Genomic DNA, 20,517 nt, shown 5'->3' with positions numbered 1-20,517 from the left:
ATAAGCAAATGGGACCTAATTAAACTTAAAAGCTTTTGCACAATGAAGGAAACTACAAGCAAGGTGAAAAGACAGCTTTCAGAATGGGAGAAAATAATAGCAAATTAAACATCTAACAAATAATTAATCTCCAAAATATGCAAGCAGTTCATGCAGCTCATACCAGAAAAATAAATGACCCAATCAAAAAATGGGCCAAATAACTAAATGGATATTTCTCCAAGGAAGACATAGAGATGGCTAACAAACACATGAAAAGATGCTCAACATCACTCATTATCAGATAAATGCAAATCAAAGCCACAATGAGGTACCATTTCATGCCAGTCAGAATGGCTGCTATCCAAAAGTCTACAAACAATAAATGCTGGAGAGGGTGTGAAGAAAAGGGAACACTCTTACACTGTTGGTAGGAGTCCAAACAGCCACTATGGAGAACAGTGTGGAGATTCCTTAAAAAACTGGAAATAGAACTGCCATATGACCCAGCAATCTCACTGCTGGGCATACACACTGAGAAAACCAGAACTGAAAGAGACACGTGTGCCCCAGTGTTCACTGCAGCACTGTTTACAATTGGTAGGACATGAAAGCAACCTAGATGTACATCAGCAGATGAATGGATAAGAAAGTTGTGGTACATATACACAATGGAATGCTACTCTGCTATTAAAAAGAATGCATTTAAATCAGTTGTAATGAGGTGGATAAAACTGGAACGTATTATACAGAGTGAAATAAGTCAGAAGGAAAAACATCAGCACAATACATTAACATGTATATATGGAATTTAGAAAAATGGTAATGATGACCCTATATGCAAGATGACAGAAGAGACACAGATGTAAAAACAGAGTTTTGGACTCTGTGGGAAAAGGCAAGGTTGGGGTGGTTTGAGAAAATAGCATTGAAACATGTATATTACCATATGAAAAATAGATAACCAGTCCAAGTTCAATGGATGAAATAGGGCACTCAAAGCCGGTGCACTGGGACAACCCAGATGAATGGGATGGGGAGGGAGGTGACAGGGGTTTACAGGAAGGGGAGACACATGTACACCCATGACTGATTCATGTCAATGAATGGCAAAATGACCACAATATTGTAAAGTAGTTCATTTTCAATTAAAATAAATTAATTAAAACACACACACACACAAGAAAATATACTGCAGCTGGGAGTCAAATTAGGCCCTAACCTCGAAGTATCTACTCAAATGTGTCTTCCCTTGTACATTGCTCCCTGCATACTGTAAGATAATTCTGCTTAGATTATATGTTAAACACCACTTGAGCTCCCAACCTGAAATAAATATTGAGATATATTTTAAGGCAGATTAAGTTTCTCTGCTGAAATTTTATATCTTATGTTTGGAGTTATTAAATGAGTAACACCACAAATACGATGATTGGACATAACATATGTAATATGTTGGTTATAAATCATGATATAAGGGACCAATATATCTGATAAATTAAGAAAAATAGAGAAGGGGATTTACACCTTTATCAACTGGTTTCAGACTCATATTTAAGCATCTGTGAATTTTTTTATGGTTTTCTGTCTCAGCATTAAATTCCATTCTTCCTGTGCTTTTAACCACCTAACATATTATTTGAAGTGAGCATGGCTTAAAATTCAGAAAAATCAAACATTTAGAATCCTATATAGAATGAAGGAAAATAATGACAGCCAACAAGTACATATGTTCATGTGTGTATTTGAATCCAAATAAAGATTCAGTAAGCTGAACAACAGCAACAACAAAATCTAGTCCTGCATCAGCCTACTTTCAATTAAAAAATCCATTTCATTAATTAAATTTAATCTAACTCTAGCCCATACATGAAACTCCTTTTTCAGGGCTCAATTTCCACAAACTTCCACAAATTTCTATATACGTATTAGTTTGCCCCTATTCTTCCACCACAAAACAACCAACTTTAGGATAAATCTACCACTGTTTTTCTTTATCAAAAATACACGTTCATTCCTCGTGCCTTCATTATATCAAAATACTTCTATATAATGAAATACTTCTATTGTTTTAATAGCTTTAATTACATGTATTATAATTTTAACCCCTAAAAATCTTAATCTGTAGCAAACACCATGAAGTAAGCAATTGTAAACTCTGTTATGTCACCACATCCAATTGGACTTATGAACATATTATATAACTTCTATTTGAAATTACCTAGATGTTCAGATGCTAGTGGTAAAGAACCTGCTTGTCAATGAAGTTAGATGTAACAGACTCAGGTTCACACCCTGGGATGGGACGACCCCATGGAGGAGGGCATGGCAATCCTCTCCAGCAATCTTGCCTGGAGAATCCCATGGACAGAGAAGCCTGGTGGGTTACATACAGTCCATAGGGTTGCAAAGAGTCAGACACGACTTAGCTCAAACAGATGTTCAGTGAATTCTCATCATTTAGATTCACATAGCAAAATCTATTACCAAAAATCCAAGAAAGTGTTTTAAATAGACATATCAAAAACACAATTATTCTTAAAAGAGTTCACCTGAAGGCTCATATGTCATTTACCTTTATTTCATAGCTTTTGAAAATCAGACCATGTTAACTTTTGTGTGGTTTTGTTTGTTTTGTTTTTTGTTGACAAATGCTGTTAACTAACAGTAGAATATCAGCAAAATTGGAAAACTCAGCAATGGCCACAGGACTGGAAAAGGTCAGTTTTCATCCCAATCCCAAAGAAAGGCAATGCCAAAGAATGCTCAAACTACTGCACAATTGCACTCATCTCACACATAGTAAAGTAATGCTCAAAATTCTCCAAGCCAGGCTTCAACAGTACATAAACCATGAACTTTCACATGTTCAAGCTGCATTTAGAAAAGGCATACAAACCAGAGATTAAATCGCCAACATTCACTGGATTATCAAAAAAGCAAGCAAGTTCCAGAAAAAGACATCTACTTCTGCTTTATTGACTACACAAAACCCTTGACTGTGTGGATCACAACAAACTGTGGAAAATTCTTCAAGAGTTGGGGATACCAGACCACCTGACCTGCCTCTTGATAAATCTGTATGCAGGTCAGAAAGCAACAGTTAGAACTGGACATGGAACAACAGACTGGTTCTAAATAAGGAAAAGATTACATCAAGGCTGTATACTATCACCCTGCTTCTTTAACTTATATGCAGAGTACATAATGAGGAATGCTGGGCTGGATGAAGCACAAACTGGAATCAAGATTGCTGGGAGAAATATCAATAACCAATAACCTCAGATATGTAGATGACACCACACGTATGGCAGAAAGTGAAGAAGTAAAGAACCTGTTGATGAAAGTGAAAGAGGAGAGCGAAAAAATTGGCTTAAAACCCAACGTTCAGAAAACTAAGGTCATGGCATCTGGTTCCATCACGTCATGGCAAATAGATAGGGAAATAGTGGTAACAGTAACAGAATTTATTTTGGGGGGCTCCAAAATCACTGCAGATGATGCCTGCAGCCCTGAAATTAAAAAACACTTGCTCCTTGCAACAAAATCTATGAACAACCTAGACAGCATTTTAAAAAGCAGAGACATTACTTTGCCAACAAATGTCCATCTAGTCAAAGCTAGTTTCTCCAGTAGTCATATATGGATGTTAGAGTTGGACTGTAAAGAAAGTTCAGCACCAAAGAATTGATGCTTTAGAACTGTGGTGTTGGAGAAGACTCATGAGAGTCTCTTGGACTGCAAGAAAATCCAACCAGTCCATCCTAAAGGAAATCAGTTCCTGAATATTCATTGGAAAGACTGATGTTAAAGCTGAAACTCCAATACTTTGGCCACCTAATATGAAGAACTGACTCTTTTGAAAAGGTCTTGATGCTGGGAAAGATTGAAGGCAGAAGGAGAAGGGGATGACAGGGAATGAGATGGTTGGATGGCATCACTGACTCAACGGATGTGATTTTCAGTAAACTTTGGGAGTTGGTGATGGACAGGAAGGCCTGGTGTGCTGCAGTCCATGAGATCACAAAGAGTCAGACATGACATAGCAAATGAACAACAAAAAAACCTAGGTACAATAAAAGATATGTCTTTGTTAAATTAACTATAAAGTTTAAGCTATACTTAATATCAGATATTTACTTAATGTTAAGAATTTCCTAGGTCACAGGAACATGAAATTTCTTCTGGCCAATATATATATATCGGTCCAGTTCAGTCGCTCAGTCGTGTCCAACTCTATGACCCCATGAATAGCAGCATGCCAGGCCTCCCTGTCCATCACCAACTCCCAGAGTTCACTCAGACTCACTTCCATTGAGTCAGTGATGCCATCCAGCCATCTCATCCTCTGTTGTCCCCTTCTCCTCCTGCCCCCAATCCCTCCCAGCATCAGAGTCTCATATACATATATGTTTATATTTTTAAGTTTAAAACTCCTCTGTTTTTCAGTCTCATGGACTTTACAAGATCAGACAAGTTCCTGAGAGTCCACATAGAACACTGAAATTTTAAAGGCATGTGTTGGGAAATGCAAGTTCTTCATAGAAAACATGGTTCCTCTAACTGCATATGTTAAAACCAGCAATATAGCCATTTTCAGTGATTTAAAAACAACAATAGCAAAGAACAGTAATAAACACTTATATTCATTATTCACTTATATTCACATGCCTCACTTTCAGAGAAACGTGAATCAGCATTCAAGTTACTAAGAATGTTTGTATGTGTGTGTTAGTCTTCAGTCTACCTCCTTGCTACCGCATGGACTTTAGCCAGGGGATCCTTCATCCATGGGATTCTCCAGACAAGAACACCAGAGGGCATGTGTTTCCATGCCCTCCTCAGGGGATCTTCCTGGCTCAGGGATTGAACCTGCATCTCTTAGGTTTTCTGCACTGGCAGATAGGTTCTTTACCACTAGCACCACCTGGAAAGCCCATTAATGAATGTCATAACTAGGATTTGGACTCAGGTACCAAGACATTCACACACACACACACCAAAATTCTCATTTTGATATAATAGCAGAGCTATTGATCTCAGAGAGTCAAGAGGTCAAATAGTATTAAAATAAAAATAAAATTTTCTTTCATTTATGGGAGTTGAAGATCTCCCAGTTTTGCAAAATATACCTTATGAGGATTAGAAGATGGAACAAAGCTCTGATAACCTATTATTCAGGTTTGGTATTGTTAAATATCAAGCAAGCAAACAAACCAATGCAGTGCAAAGTTGTCTCTCAAGATCACAGTTTCTTATCCTCAGAAAGGGAGATTCCCAACTAGTTCCCCATCAGTCAGGGACAAAACCAAAAATCAAGCTTGAACCCAAAGTGAACCCCAATCAGTGCCCCATCAGAGCTGACACTGATGACTAAGCTTTTGTTCAAAATGGAAAATCCTAACCAATATTCCTTTATAGCCAAAGCCAATGCAATAGGGAAGGATACCTTTGTGTTGTTGCCTGTAAACTGTGTTACTTACCAAAGAAGTCTTAACCATCCAATTCTAGTGCCTTGTTCCTTAAAGTTTGGTGCTGTGAGCCATGTGTTACACCAGGATTCGTGACCTTCAGAGGAGAGGACTTCAATCCGGGGTCAGAGACAAGGCTTGACTACTTAGAGCTTTTTGTGTAGCAAAGTTTTATCAAAATATAATAGAGATAGGGAAAAACAGGAAGAGTGACCCCTTGCTAGTTTATAGCAAGGTGTTTTATGTCTGTTTTAAAGCTATTAATCAGATAAGAGAGACACCTTAAGGCTGAGGGAGTTTCACCAGGCCCCTCTTCCACACTATGCACTTTTGAGATAGGATGATATGAGGTGTGTCATCCCCCAGTCATAAAACAACTGACAAGTGAAGTCGTTCAGTCATGTTCGACTCTTAACGACCCCATGGACTGCAGCCTACCAGGCTCCTCAGTCCATGAAATTTTCCAGACAAGAGTACTGGAGTGGGGTGCCTTCTCCGAAACAACTGACAGGAATACTGATATGTTGAACAATTATCATCCCAAGGTCTGAGAAAAGAAAAAAAAGTTAGCCTTAGGTGGAACCATTTTGAAGAAAGGCAAATTCCAAAGCAAATACGTAGTTTCATTAACATAAGAAAGATGCATTGATTAGCTTAAGGCAGAACAAGGTGTCCTCAACACAGAATTAAAGGAAACCTCTTCTAATTTTGTGTAGAAAAAGAAAAAAACACATCTGCCAATTTCAGTTTACTTCCTCCTGCTGCTTGGGGACCTCTGGTCTTCTGCCTGTTACCCTCTCATTCCCTTTACCAATAAAATCAAAAGCATCATGGGCCAACAATGTTTCATCAACAGCAAGCACCTACAGCTGCTCTTGAAACAAATGTGCTCATGGAGCTCCTTGAGAGGGGCCAATGTGCTATGGGAATGATGCCTATTTGGGACTGGGCTCTATCTACATTGGCCACCAAAATTGTTACTGAACAAAAACCTGGGTCTGCGCACCCATACATAGTAAAGGCAATCCAGTGACCTTGGGTTCTGATGAAGAAAAGTGCAGCATCTATTGGAAGACACCATACAAAGTGTCCAGGACAATTAATGCTCAAGACCCTGAACTCCTCAATGAGTTTCAGCAAAAACCAAGGTGAGGGAGGAAGTGTCCCAGAGTATGTGATCAGCTCATGCACAGTTCTTTGATTGGTTGATGGTGAGGTAACAGGGTGATGTCAAAAGGGTTAACATTTTCAATTCTTAGGCACCAGCAGGTCTGGGGGCTATGCACTCATGGTCATCAGGTAGCTAATGTCTTCCATTTTGCAGCAGTTTTGACACCTGTTAAGCAATTCAAGAAATCTTCATCAGATATTATTACCTTCAGAGAGGAGCTAAAGCAGAAGATATAGGGGAGAGATGTGTCCTAAGAAGGCCCCATATGGTACTCCATTGTTACAATTTGTCTCACACAATATATGCTCTTCTTTAATGGGTCTCTGCCATTTCATCTTGGTAACTATTGATGACATTGCCATCTCTATAGGAGATGGCATTAGTTGTCAGTGTGGCACAGTAATTTGCTGATTATTGAATAGCTATATACTCTATATTCTTCAGCCCCCTTATAGTCAGTTTTGGCCATAGGACTTCTTTGGCTAATAAATATGAAGGAAATACACACAGCCTGAATTAAAAAAAAGAAAACCTTCAAGTAGGATAACATCACTAGAGAGCTAATCCTCTAACTTACATCAGAATTTGTACAAGTAAGGAATAATACTTTATTGTGTTAAGGAAGAGAGATTACAAGACTAAGGTTATTACAATTCAGTCTAACCTACACTCATTAACATTGACTTATATTCAGAGTACATCATGAGAAACACTGGGCTGGAGGAAGCACAATCTGGAATCAAGACTGCCAGAAGAAATATCAATAACCTCAGATATGCAGATGACACCACCCTTATGGCAAAAAATGAAGAAGAACTAATGAGCCTCTTGATGAAAGTGAAAGAAGAGAGTTAAAAAGTTGGCTTAATACTCAATGATCAGAAAACTAAGATCATGGCATCTGGTCCCATCACTTTATGGCAGATAGATGGGGAAACAGGGGAAACAGTGGAAACAGTGGCTGACTTTATTTTTGGGGGCTCCAAAATCACTGCAGATAGTGACTGCAGCCATGAAATTAAAAGACGCTTACTCCTTGGAAGGAAAGTTATGACCAACCTAGATAGCATATTGAAAAGCAGAGACATTACTTTGTCAACAAAGGTCTGTCTAGTCAAAGCTATGTTTTTTCCAGTGGTCATGTATGGATGTGAAAGTTGGACTATAAAGAAAGCTAAGCGCTGAAGAATTGATGCTTTTGAACTGTGGTGTTGGAGAAGACTCTTGAGAGTCCCTTGGACTGTAAGGTGATCCAATCAGTCCATCCTAAAGGAGATTGGTCCTGGGTGTTCATTGGAAGGACTGATGTTGAAGCTAAAAGTCCAATACTTTGGCCACCTGATGAGAAGAGCTGACTCATTGGAAGGACCCTGAGGCTGCCAAAGATTGAGGGCAAGAGGAGAAGGGGACGAAAGAGGATGAGATGGCTGGATGACTCAATGAATATGGGTTTGGGTAAAAGTCCGGGAGTTGGTGATGGACAGGGAGGCTGCAGTGCTGTGGTTCATGGGGTCGCAAAGAGTCGGACACGACTGAGTGACTGAACTGAACTGAACTGTATATTTATTTTATTTGGTTTATCACAATGAGCTTCATGGTCCTAGTGAGTTTGTGATAAAGATGAGTTTTTTCCCAATATTTATTGACCATTTGACTTTGACCTCATTAGTATGTGACATAACCTTTATACAAGGTGTTAGAAGTGACTAAGATTTGTAATCATTTAGGATCATATTAGGCCTTTTCCAAGCCCATGTAGGTTGTAGCTTTGGTTTCAAAACTTTCTCCTTTTTGTTTATCTGGGTTGCTCCTTGTCTTTGATGAGTACTGGCTTCTGTGACTTTAGTTATAAAGTTTAAGATAAATTCTTATACCATTAAAAAAACAGAACAATAGAGCAAAGGATGCAATTTTACCCAAGGGCACAAGCTGTATATTCTAGAAATTAGGTATCCTTCTGATTAGAGTAATAGTTCTAGTAATGAGGCCATTTTTACCTCTATGATACAAAACCTAGTACAGTGACTTAGAAACAATTGGTGTCTAAAACATATTTACTAAAATGAATGTATAAATATAGTCATATTTTCTTTTAAATTATTTGCCTCCTGAGGGTAAAGACTGTTACATTTTTGTGCTCTGTATGATGCTTTGATCATATTAAAAGTTTGGCAAACATTTAATTTGAATTTAGTAAGTGAGGCTGACAGTGATCAAATTGGGGAGATATAGTTCTTGAGCCAGGCTTCCCAAGAAGTGCAGGTGCAGTTGGAATTACTCTGGTCATATTTTTCTTATGGAACAAGATGTATTTTCTCACTTATCTACATATGTCTATTGCCCTGTTGACATGAACATCACAATTCAGTATGTCTCCTTTGTTGTTATTGTTGTTGAGTCATAGTCATGTCCCACACTTTGAAACCCCATGGACTGAAGCACACCATGCTTCCCTGTCCTTCACCACCGCCCAGAGTTTGATCAATCTCATATCCATTGAGCCAGGGATGCCATGCTCATCCTCTCTTGACCCTTCTTCTCCCGCCTACAATCTTTCCAAGCATCAGAGTATTTTCCCATGAGTCACATCTTCTCATCAGGTGGCCAAAGTATTGGAGTTTAAGCTTCAGCCCCAGTCCTTCCAATGAATATTCAGGGTTGATTTCCTTTAGGATTGACTGATTTGATTTCCTTGCTGCCCAAGGGACTCTCAAGGACTCTCACCACAGTTCAAAGACATCAGTTCTTCGGTGCTCAGACTTTTATATTGTCCAGCTCTCACATCCATACATGACTACTGGAAAAACCATAGCTTTGACTTTACAGACCTTTGTAGGCAAAGTAATGTCTTTGATTTTTAATATGTTGTCTAGGTATGTCATTCTTTTTCCCCCAAGGTGCAAGCTTCTTTTAACTTCATGGATGCAGTCTCTGTACACAGTAATTTTGGAGCCCAAGAAAATAAAGTCTGCCACTGTTTCCATTGTTTCTCCATTTATTTGACATGAAGAGATGGGACTGGAAGTCATAATTGTAGTTTTCTGAATTTTGAGTTTTAAGCCATCTCTTTCACTCTTCTTTTTCAACTTCATCAAGAGGGTCTTTAATTCCTCCTCACTTTCTGCCATAAGGCTGGTGTCATCTATTTATCTGAGGTTGTTGATATTTCTCTCCACAGTCTTGATTCCAGCTTGTACTTCATCCAGCCCAAAATGTTGTATGGTGTATTCTGCATAGTAGTTAAATAAGCAGGATGATAATATACAGCCTTGACATACTCCTTTTCCTATTTGGAACCAGTCTGTTGTTTCATGTCCAGTTCTAACTGTTGCTTCTTGACCTGCACACAGTTTTTTTCAGGAGGCAAATGAGGTGGTCTGGTATTCCCATCTCTTTCAGAAATTTCCATACTTTGTTGTGATCTACCCAGTCAAAGCTTTTAACATAGTCAAGAAACAGAAGTAGATGTTTCTCTGTAATTCTCTAGCTTTTTCTATGATCCAACAGATGTTGACAATTTGATCTCCGATTCCTCTGCCTTTTCTAAATCAACGTGTACATCTGGAAATTCTCGTTTCACATACTGTTGAAGCCTAGCTTGAAGGATTTTGAGCATTACTTTGGTAGCATGTGAAATGAGCACAGTTTTGTGGTAGTTGGAACATTCTTCTGCATTTCCCTTCTTTGGGATTGGGATAAAAACTGAACTTTTCCAGTCCTGTGACCACAGCTGAGTTTTCAAAATTTGTTGGCATGTTGAGTGCAGCACTTTCACAACATCATCTTTTAGGATTTGAAATAGTGTAGCTGGAATTCTATCACCTCCACTAGCTTTGTTCCTAGTGATGCTTCCTATGCCCCACTTTACTTCACACCCCAGGATATCTGGCTCTAAGTGAATGATAACACTAGTGTAGTTATTGAGTCAAGACCTTTTTTGTATAGTTCTTCTGTGTATTCTTGCCACTTATACTTAATATCTTCTGCTTCTTTTAGTTCAATAGCATTTCTGTCCTTTCTTGTGCCTATCTTTGCATGAAATGTTCCCTTGGTATCTCTAATTTTCTTAAAGAGATTTCTAGTCTTTCCAAGCCTATTGTTTTCCTCTATTTCTTTGTATTGATCACGTAGGAAGGCTTTCTTATCTCTCCTTGCTATCCTATGGAGCTCTGCTTTCAGATGAGTACACTTTTCCTTTTCTCTTTTGCTTTTCACTTCTTTTCACAGCTATTTCTAAGGCCTCCTCAGACAACCATTTTGTCTTTTTGTTTTTCTTTCTCTTGGGGATGGTTTTGATCACCACCTTCTGTACAATGTTACAAACATAGATTGTCAGGCACACTGTCTATCTGATCTAACCCCTGGGATCTATTTTTCACTTCCACTGTTTAATCATAAGGGATTTGATTTACCTGAATGGCCTAATGGTTTTCTGTACATTCTTCAGCTTAAGTCTGAATGTCTCTTTTTTCTAACTCAATTAGTTATAGTATTTAGTAATGTTTGTTTTATTCTAACTTTGGGATGTTCTTCTTGCTTGATGAATAGTAATACCATTTTTTTTTTTTTTAGTTTTTATATGATTTCTACTTATGCAGTGCCATGCAAAACTTGTAGTATTTTATCATTAATCTTGAAATATTGGATTCTGATAATTCTTTTTTAAAATAGAAATTTAAAAATATTTCTTGGTAGCGTTTCTAATCATTTTCAGAGTTTAAACATCATATTGGTGATTCTTCAAATTAATTCATGTTTAATAAATTCTTTCTAGTCACCTGACACTGTTAAGTTCCAGAAATGTGAAAAAAGGAAAAAGATTGTACAAAACGTTTCTCTCAAGGAACTCATGATCGAGTCAGGAAGATATGCATAAACTCAAAATGTCAACATCTTGGTGAATTAGATTAGTAATCTCATTAGATTACTTCAGAGGAGAGAGGAGGGTTTAAACCTAATACCACTCATAGGCAAGTTAAGGCAAATGGAAGTGAAGAAGGAGGGAATAAGGTTAGAAAAATCTAAAAAGTGAATTATTTCCTAAAGATGTTATCACATAGTATAAGAGCTTGTATATAATTCCAGGCATACAGAACAGCATAGGAGGCATACACGACTTTATCCTTTGATATACATTCATTCTTATAAAATAACGTTTCAGGATATACAGGAGAAATAAGGAAATTAGATTAGAGGGTTGCAGGATCATACCACAAAATACCAAATTAGAGTTGCACTTTTGGCTGACAGGAAATAAGTTATGAAGGGTTTTTAAAAGAGTTGCACAAGCAGTTAGGATAATTTGTAGTATAAAGTTTCATAATTAAGAAACAATAATACATTTGATTATTGCTTCTACTATCTTTATGTTTTATTAAATATAAGTTAATTTTAACTCAAACATTACAGAATGTACAGTAGTTGATTAAAACTCACAAATCCTTTTGGTCTGTGTCTCCTTTCTCTAGGTCTGTGTCTCCACTCCTTCCCTGTAAATAGATTCATCAGTACTGTGTTTTGTTTTTTTTTTTTTTCCCTAGATTCCATATATATGCTTTAATATATTTACTTTTCTCTTTCTGGACTTACTCTGTATAACAGACTCTAGGTTCATCTACCTCATGAAAACTGGCTCAAATTCATGCCTTTTATGTCTAAGTAATATTCCATTGAATACATGTACCACAACTTATTTATCCATTCATCTGTGGATGGATATCTAGGTGGCTTCCATGTCCTGTCTATTGTAAATTGTGCTGCAATGAACATTGGGATATATGTGTAATTTTTTTCCCTAGTCCTATGTTTATTCAATACAATTATTTTACTCTACACAACAAAGTACAAACCCAACCTCATTTAAAATGCTACAAAGTCACAAAACTCAAAACAGAACATTTATAGTATTGAGTGCATAGTAAAAGCCAAAAAGGCAACGTACATGTTGCCAAGGTAACCTGGAAGACTACCGTGAATATCAACACAACAGGATGGGGGCAGAATGGGAGAGTTGGGGGTGGGGGTGTTGTTCAGTGATTACCGGGCAGAACTGACTTTCATCTCACCAATTTCAGAGAGATGGGGAGATGTGTGAATGTGTGCCAGTGCACACACATGTACATCTGAAAAGAACCAATTGGGGCAGCAAATTGGGGGGGGGTGTGCGGTGTGTTTGACCTTAGAGGTCAGAAAAGGACTCAGGCAGGGGAACAGGGCCAGACTAACAGCATTTGCAGTTGCATAAAAGCATACCTTTCCTGTGGGACTCCATACCATATGGGCCGCAAGTCATGTGTAGAATGGGAAAATGTGCTTCCAGGCAGGGCCTGTACCAACACCTGGGGTCCCCTGCTTAACCCTGCTGGCTTTGCAACTAAGCTGAATCTTAGGATCTAGAAATGTGGAAGCTCTTTAGCTAGAAAATTGGAGGGCATCTTTGCAAGCACGACCCCAAACCCAAATCACTCCTACTGTGGGAACTCTGCTAACCACTCTGCTAACCGGAGACACAGTCTCAATCACTGCCTCCACCTTCAAAGCCTACACCCGAGGGAGGGATTTCTTTCCTATTATCTCCTTTTAGCTAGAAAAGTGACAAGAGTGAGCTGGATGGGATCTAATCCACAAGGGCTGATCTTCAGCGGCCCTGCTTATCCAGAGGATTTGGAGCTGGAAAGCTCGGTTGGTGGCAGTGGCAAAGGAAGAGGGAGTATGCCTCACAGAGGACCTGCAGCAAGGGGAACGCGACCTTCTCCACATCCGTGGGAGTGACCTTCAGTGCATGGGAGATGGTATGCTCTCGGGAGGGCTGAATCACCTGGGGGTGGCCAAGGCCAGAGGGCCAGCACAGTGGCAGCAGTGATCTCCTGGCCATCCATTTGTGCTCTGTCCATGTGTTTCAGAGCCTTCTCAGCCTCATCTGGATTCTCAAATTCCACATGTGTGTAATCTTTAGAGAGATGAGGGTGCATCCTTTCCACAGGAATGTCAATCATTTTAATTTTCCCATAGGTGGAGAATATCTCCATGATGTGGTCCTGGACACATTCCTGGTGAGCCTCCTAATGTGTACTTTGGTGGGTTTTGGGAAAGACTCTGCTTTTTCCTTTCCTTTTCATCTCTTTTGAGTGATTTGGACTTGGAGCTGCAATGTCGCCTGTTCTCATGTCTGTGCAGTAACGTACATGGAGAGGCAGAGAAGCTGCTGAAGCTGGAGCTGCAGAATGTGCTGGAACTCCCTAAGTGGCTCCAAGCTGAAGACAAACTGGAGCCAGTGCTGGGCTGGAGACCGAACTGAAAGTAGAGTTGCACTGAGACCTGGTGCTACTGCTCCCACTGGAATCACTGCACCTCTCCCGAGTCTTACTCCTGCCACAGTCTTTCTTCCTCTACCCCTTGGTGTACACTCTATCTTTAGAGTGATCCTTGGACATCTCATCAGAGCGTTCTTCGCATTTGATCAGAGAAAGTGCTCTAGCATTGGACTTCTCAAAATTGTTTTCTTTAACTCTTACCAAGCTCTTCTCTTTCACTTCTGATAAATCCATTCTCCCTTTTGAGGTGTTTAAAGCAGCAATGGTTACCTCACTTATCTGAACTCTCATTTCTAACTTGAGTCTGAAAAATGATCCCTAATTGATTGCAATTTATACCAAAGTGCAGCATCTTCCCACCACCAAGACCTTCTCCTGCTCCTCTCAGCCTCCACATGTGCCTTTTTGATGATTTTCTCAGGATATACACCCAGTAGTGAGACTGTGGGATCCTATGGCAGATTTATTCCTAGTTTTCTGAGGAATCTCTATACTGTTCTCCATAATGGCTGTATCAATTTACATTCCCAACAACAGTTCAGGAGGATTCTCTTTTGTCCACATCCTTCCAGCATTTATTGTTCACAGATTTTTTTTTGATAATGGCTCTTCTGGCTGCTGTGAGGTTGTATCTCATTGTACTTTTGATTTGTATATCTTTAATAATAAGCACTGTTGAGCATCTTTTCGTGTGTTTATCAGCCATCTGTATATCTTCTTTGGTGAAATGTCTGTTTTGGTCTTCTGCTAATTTTTTTGATTTTTTTTTTTTTTCCCCTAATATTGAGCTGCCTGAGCCACTTTATATTTTGGAGATTAATCCATTGTCAGTTGGTTCGTTTGCACTTATTTACCCATTCTGAGGATTGTATTTTCATCTTGTTTATAGTTTTCTTTCCTGGGTGAAAGCTTTTAGATGTGATTAGATCCCATTTATAAATTTCTTTAGTTTTTAATTCTGTTACTCCAGGAGGTGGATCAAAGAGGATTTTTTTTGTAATTTATGTAAAGGAGTGTTCTGCCTAAGTTTTCCTCTAAGAGTTTTATAGTTTCTGGCCTTACATTTACATCTTTAATCCATTTTGAGTTTATGTTTTGTGTATGGTGTTAGAAAGTATTCTAATTTCGTTCTTTTACATGTAACTGTCCAGTTTTCCCAGCATTATTTGTTGAAGAGGTTGTCTTTTATCCACTGTATATTCTTTCTTCATTTGTCAAAGAAAAGATGCCCATAGGTACATGAGTTTATGTCTGGACTTTCTATCTTGTATCATTGGTCTGTATTGTTGTTTTGATGCCAGAACAATACTGCCTTGATTACTGTAATTTTGTGATAGAGTCCAAAGTCAGGAAGATTGATTCCTCCACCTCTGTTTTTCTTTCTTAAGAGTCCTTTGACTATTCAGTCTTTTTTGTTTCCATACAAACTGTAATTTTTTTTCTAGTTTTATGAAAAATGCCATTGGTAATTTGAAAGGGATTGCATTGAATCTCTAGATTTCTTTGGGTAGTATACTCATTTTCACAAAACTGATTTTTCTAATCTAGTAACATGGAAAATCTCTCCATCTGTTTATGTCATCTTTGATTTTTCTCATCAGGGTCTTGTAGATTCCTGAGTACAGATCTTTTACTTCCTTAGGTAGGTTTATTCCTAGGTATTTTATTATTTTTGTTGCAATGGTGAGATTGTTTCCTTAATTTCTCTTTCTGATCTTTTGTTGTTAGTGTTGCTGTTGCTGAGTCACTTCAGTCGTGTCCGACTCTGTGTGACCCCATAGACGGCAGCCCACCAGCCCCGCCCCGTCCCTGAGATTCTCCAGGCAAGAATACTGGAATGGGTTGCCATTTCCTTCTCCAATGCATGAAAGTGAAAAGTAAAGTGAAGTTGCTCAGTCATGTCCGACTCTTAGCGACCCCATGGACTGCAGCCCACCAGGCTCCTCCATCCATGAGATTTTCCAGGCAAGAGTACTAGAGTGGGGTGCCATTGCCTTCTCCATGTTGTTAGTGCATAGGGATGTAAAAGATTGCTGTTTTATTTTTTTATCCTGCTACTTCACTAAATTCATTGATTAATGTGCTTAGTCATTCAGTCATGTCTGACTTTTTGTGACCTATGCACTGTAGCCCACCAGCTCTTCTGTTCATGGGGATTCTCCATGCAAGAATACTAGAGTAGTTTGCCATGCCCTCCTCCAAGGGATCTTCCCAACCCAGGGATCAAACCCAAGTCTTTCACATTGCAGGCAGATTTTTTGTCATCTGAGCCACAAGGAAAGCCCATGAATGCTGGACTGGGTAGCCTATCCATTCTTCAAGGGATCTTCCTGACCCAGGAATCAAACCGGGGCCTCCTACATTATAGGCAAATTCTTTACCAGCTGAGCTCCCAGAAAGCCCTAAATTCATTGATTAGCTCTAGTAATTTTCTGGTGACATTTTTAAGGTTTTCTATGTATATGATCATGTCATTGGCAGACAGTGAAACTTATTTCTTTTCCAATCTAGATTCCGTTTATTTCTTTTCCTTCTCTGGTGGCTGTGCCTAGGACTTCCAAAAGTATATACTGAATAATAGTCATGAGAGTGGGCACCTTTGTCTTGCTCCTAATTTTACAGAGAAATATTTTCAGTTTTTCACCATTGAGAATTTTTTGCTGTGGGTCTATTGTATATGGTCATTATTATGCTGAAGTGAGTTCCTTCTATATGCATTTTCTGGAGAGTGTCCATCATAAATGTGTGTTGAATTTTGTTGAAAGCTCTCTCTGCATCTATTGAGATGATCATATGGTTTTTCTTTTTCAATTTGTTAATATGGGGTATAACATTGGTTAATTTGCATATACTGAGGAATCCTTGCATCCCTGGGATAAACCCAACTCAATCATGATGTATGATCCTTTTAATATATTGTTGGGTTCTGTTTGCTAGAATTTGCTGAGGATTTTTGAATCTATGTTCATCACTGATATTGGCCTATAATTTTCTTTTTTTGCATGACATCTTTGTCAGGTTGTGGTGTCAGGTGACAGTGGCCTCATAGAATGAGCCTGGCGATTCCCTCCCTCTGCGATTTTTTTGAAAGAGTTTGAGCAATATAGATGTTAGCTTCTCTCTAATTGTTTACTAGAATTTGCCTGTGAAGCCATCTGGCTCTGAACTTTTGCTTGTTGAAAATTCTTAATCACAGTATTGATTTCACTGCTTGTGATTGGTCTGTTCATATTTTCTAGAACTTCCTGGTTCTGTCTTGGAAAGCTGTACTTTTTTTAGAACTTTTTTCATTTCTTCTAAGTTGTCCATTTTATTGGCATATAGTTGTCCATAGTAGTCTCTTTGTATTTCTGTGCTGTCTGTTGCAATTTTTCCATTTTAATTTCTAATTTTATTGATTCAAGTTTTCTTACTTTATTCCTTGGTGTGGCTGGCTGCTGAATTATAACTTGTTTATCTTCTCAAAGAACCAGCTTTTAGTTTTATTAATATTTTTGTGGTTTCTTTCATTTATTTCTCCTTTGATCTTTATGATTTCTTTGCTACCACCAACTTTAAGGATTTTTGTTCTTTGTTTCTAGTTGTTTTAGGTGTAAGTTGTGTCTGACTCTTTGCAACCCCATGGACTGCAGCATGCCAGGCTTTCCTGTCCATCACCAACTCCTGGAGCTTTCTCAACCTCATGTCCATTGAGTCAGTGATGCCATCCAACCATCTTGTCCTCTGTCATCCTCTTCGCCTTATGCCTTTGATCTTTCCAGCATCAGGGTATTTTCCAGTGAGTCAGCTCTTTGCATCAGGTGGCCAAAGTATTGGAGATTCAGCTTCAGCATCAGTCCTTCCATTGAATATTTAGGACTGGTTTCCTTTAGGATTTACTGGTATGATCTTCTTGCAGTCCTAGGGACTCTCAAGTGTCTTCTCAAGCATGACATTTCAAAAACATCAATTCTTGGGTGCTCAGCCTTCTTAATGCTACAACTCTCACATTCATACATGACTACTGTAAAAACCATAGTTTACTAGATAGCCCCTTGTTTTCTCTGCTTTTTAATACACTGTCTAGGTTTGCCATAGCTTTTCTTCCAATAACAAGCGTCTTTTACTTTCATGGCTGCAATCATCATCTGCAGTGATTTTGGAGTTCAAGAAAATAAACTCTGTCACTGTTTCCATTGATTCCCCTTCTATTTGCCATGAAGTGATAGGGTTGGATGCCATGACCTTAGTTTTTGAATGTTGAGTTTTAAGCCAGACTTTTAACTCTCTTCTTTCACCTTCATCAAGAGCTCCTTAGTTCCTTTAGGTGTAAGATTAGGTTGCTTATTTAATGTTTTCCTCCTTTCTTGATAGATACTCGAATTGCTATAAATTTCCCATTGGCACTGTTTTGCTGTATTGCAAAGATTTGTGGTTATCATATTTTCATTGTCATTTGTTTCTAGGTGTTATTTTTTAATTTATTTTTATTTCCTCCCTTACCAGTTGGTTATTCAGAGGTATGTTGTTTAGCCTTCAAGTGCTTTTGCTTTTCACAGGTGGTGTTTTTTTTTTTTTTTTTTTTTATGTGATTTTTATGTAATCTTACAGTGTTGTAGTCAGAAAAAGAAAAGAAAAAAAAATTCTTGATACAATTTAAATTCTCTTAAATTACCCAAAGCCTGATTTGTGACCCAAGATGTGATGTGTACTGGAGAAAGTTCATGTGCATTTGAGAAAATAGTGTATTCTACTGTTTTTAGATGAAATGTCCTATAGATATCAATTATTTACAAAGGGTCCAATGTAGCATTTAAAGCTTATGTTTCCTTATTAATTTTCTGTCTTGATAATCTGTCCATTGATGTAAGTGAGGTATGAAAGACCCCCACTAATATTGTTTTACTGTTGATTTCCCCTTTAGATTTGTTAGCATTTGCCTTATGTATTGTGGTACTGCTATGTGGGTGCATATATACTTAAAATTGTTATAGCTTCTTGAATTGATCCCTTAATCATTATATAGTATCCTTCCTTGTCTCTTGTAGTAGTTTTTATTTTAAAGTCTATATTATCTAGTACTAATACTGCAACTCCAATTTTTTTTTTTTAGTTTCCATTTGCATGTAATATCTTTTTACAGCCTCTCATTTTCAGTTTGTATGTGTCACTAGGTCTGACTGAAGTCTGTCTCTTGTAGAGAGTATATATACAGGTTTTTTTTTTTTTTTGTAGCCACTTAGCAAGTGTGTCTTTCGATTGGAGCATTTAATCCATTTACATTCAAGGTAATTATTGATGTTTGATCCTATCACCATTTACTTTATTGTTTTAGGTTTATTTTTGTAGGTCTTTTCTTTCTCTGTGTTTCCTGTCTACAGAAGTTCCTTTAGAATTTGTTGTAAAGCTTTTTGGCTGTTCTGAATTCTCTTAACTTTTCCTTGCTTGTAAAGCTTTTGCTATCTCTGTTGAATGTGAATATGATCCTTGCTAGGTACGGCAATCTTGGTTGTAGATTTTTTCCTTTCTTCATTTTAAGCATATACTGCCACTCCCTTCTGGTATGCTGAGTTTCTGCTGAAAGATTAGATTTTAACCTTACGCAGATTCTCTTGTATGTTGCTAAGTCACTTCAGTCGTGTCCGACTTTGTGCAACCCCATAGACAGCAGCCCACCAGGCTCCCCCGTCCCTAGGATTCTCCAGGCAAGAACACTGGAGTGGGTTGCCATTTCCTTCTCCAATGTATGAAAGTGAAAAGTGAGTGAAGTTGCTCAGTTGTGTCTGACTCTTAGCGACCCCACGGACTGCAGCCCACCAGGCTCCTCTGTCCACGGGATTTTCCAGGCAAGAGTACTGGAGTGGGTTGCCATTGCCTTCTCCTCTTGTATGTTATTTTGTGCTTTTCTTTTGCTCCTGTTAATATTTGTGTTTAACTTTTGTTAGTTTGGTTCATATGGCTCTTGACATGTTTTACTTTGGCTTTTATCCTGTATGGGACTCTCTGGGCTTCCTTGATTTTGGGTAACTGTTTACATTCCCATGTCATGGATGTTTGAGGCTATAATATCCTAAGCTATTTTCTCATGCACTTTCTTTTACTCTTCTTCTTCTGGGAACCTTGCAATTTGAACTTTTTTGCATTTAATGTTATCCCAGAGGTCTATGAAACTGTCTTCATATCTTTTATTTTTTATTTTTTTCTATTCCTCTCTGTTCCACTTATTTCTACCATTTTATATTCCAGTTCACATATTCGTTCTTTACATCAGTTATTCTGCCTCTGTTTCCCTCTAGGGCATTTTTTATTTCAGTTATTGTGTTGTTCATTCCTTATTTTCTTTCCTTTATTTCTTCTAAGTCCTTGTGTTAGGAAAATTAAATAGATAGTCTTGTTTAGGCTTCAGAGACAAAGCAGAGTAGGCCTCTGACCTTGCTTTTAACCTGCCTGGACCCTGCCCTGACTGTGAGTGACTGTACTGAGTGCCTGCTTTGAGTGAAAGCCTTGCAGCATCATAGATACCAGAAAAGTCTTGATATTGTCAAGCCCCTAGAGGGAGTCTGGTCAACCAAGTTCCAGGCTTAACAACATTCTCAGTTTTACA

General features: G+C 38.3%; 1 pseudogene; it reads right to left on the bottom strand.

The window, feature by feature from the left end:
• Positions 1-13,200: 13,200 nt before the first annotated feature.
• Positions 13,201-14,376, bottom strand: LOC147352805 (uncharacterized; annotated as a pseudogene).
• Positions 14,377-20,517: the final 6,141 nt, after the last annotated feature.

This window comes from Bos grunniens, chromosome 19 (assembly GCF_055505025.1).
Source record: "Bos grunniens cultivar Pamir isolate PY7600 chromosome 19, Bosgru_T2T1.0, whole genome shotgun sequence".
NCBI lineage: Eukaryota > Metazoa > Chordata > Mammalia > Artiodactyla > Bovidae > Bos > Bos grunniens.
The sequence above is the reverse complement of the archived record's forward strand: the minus strand, read 5'-3'. Positions and strand labels throughout refer to the sequence as shown.